Here is a 1,921-nt window from a genome sequence, read left to right on the forward strand (position 1 = left end):
ATTACTGTGATGTGTTTAATGCGAGATTGAAAAACTGCAGGAATGAAACCACAGAAAAGCAGCTTTTCTTTTGGGTGGAAAAAAAAAAGGAGTGGCAGTGATCTACCACTTCTAAATTCTTGTAGGATAGAAGAAATAGAAACAACATTAGCTCCACTCCCGAAATACAGTAAGTTGTGTCCTCAATACACCTGTTAGCTTCAAAAGACAGGGCAGATTAGAAGGATTGTGTATTCATGTGGTGGTGGAAATATGAACAGCATATGCAATGACTGCACTGACAGAACAGGGAAAGTGGAAGTCCCCTTAGCCCTGCTGGTAAATAAACTCTGTCTTACTCTTCAAAAAACATATCTTTATTCTTTATGAATTCAGTATGGCTTACCAGCTTTCATTTCACCCAAATATATATATATATACATATTATTCATTTTCATTGAATTCTCATTCTGGTTACACGCAGCTTGGTAGGCATTATTAGTTTGAAGAGTCCATTAATATAAAAGAGATGGTAATGAAGCATATGTGCTCCCCGAAGCATAAAATAAAAGACAAACAAGTGTAATCTGTACTTCTCAAATGAGCATCACAAATACAAGAGGTACCAAATTTTAAATTAAGACTAAAATTGTTTGTTGATCGCCACCTGTTAAGAACTTCCTTTTTTTCAGAAAAAAAATAAAAAAAAAATTGAAACAAAAAATTAATTTAGATCTTTCTTCTCTGTGGTTGTGATTCTGAAATCAACCACCTCACCACATGTGTGAAGTGTAAGTCCCGGGGCACTTTCGTGACCTAGAAGGTAAAGCAAACAGCAGGGTCTCTTTTCAAGGGTCAGCTGGAGGACAGGTGGGCTGGAATAAAGTCCCCCTGATGCTTCCAGTGGTATGAGCAGTACCAGCATTTCCCCCGTCAGAGGTGACATAACTAGACTGGTCCTTCAGCTACTGATTAACTTCATGCCAGTGAACCGGCCTTGTTGCACAGTATGTTGAACCTCTAAACCCTCGAATCCAGCTGCTGGATTTCAAGAGCCATCTTTACATCAAAACATCCCAAAAGCGATGTTCAGCCCTTGAGCGCCCCAGGGATGCTGTATCACCACAGCTTGGCCTTGGCCATCACAGCAGGAAAGCAAAGCTGCTGCATTCCTCATACTAAGATGAAAAGAGGAAAATATCAAGTTCACACAAGTGTTTCCTTTCTCAGCTATCTAGACTTTATTTTTCCAATTTAACTTACAGCAAGCCTTCCAAACCCGGCGCAAGCCCAGAACACGTGGCAAATGTTCATTTCAGGTCCATTTTCCAATAAGATGGAGCTAGTTTGTACTTGGGGCATATGCTTTGATCCTCCCATTTGGAGTCACGTGAGAAGTCAACTTAGTTCTTTTTTTTGCCCTTAAATTCACCGGTATTCCCCATCACTGCCATTGGCATCTACTCAGTGGGTCTGGAGAAGGGATGGGTGATTTGTCATGTCTTTTAGGACTTCATGCTCCTTGCTTAGGCGGGCAAACAATCCCAGGAGACGTTGAGCAGCATAAAACTGGTTGCACAGGTCTGTTCCATGTCCTAAGTTTCTGATGTTTTGGGCAGGACTGTATAGGAAAAAAATACCACTTTCAAAGGCTCTCAGTGACTAAAAGAAGCTGACTGAAGAGAAAAGGTCTGTTAGAATTATAAAGGTCCTTGGCAGAAGATGGAAAGAAGTAAGTTCCTTCGAGATTTTCAAATTAATAACCTACCTAATTAATAAGACCTGCTAGAAGAGGGAGGCAGTCTGACGGTTTATTTCAAGGACAGAGTGGTGGAAACTCTCCTCCCAAACCTGATGATCTGTGGTCTCAAATTAATGACTCGCAGCACTTTTCAGATCCCAACACTCTTCAATGAATAATGAGCGCTGTCTGGAAAGTTTG

The sequence above is a fragment of the Corapipo altera genome, unplaced genomic scaffold (assembly GCF_003945725.1).
Source record: "Corapipo altera isolate COAL_440 unplaced genomic scaffold, ASM394572v1 24b, whole genome shotgun sequence".
Lineage (NCBI taxonomy): Eukaryota > Metazoa > Chordata > Aves > Passeriformes > Pipridae > Corapipo > Corapipo altera.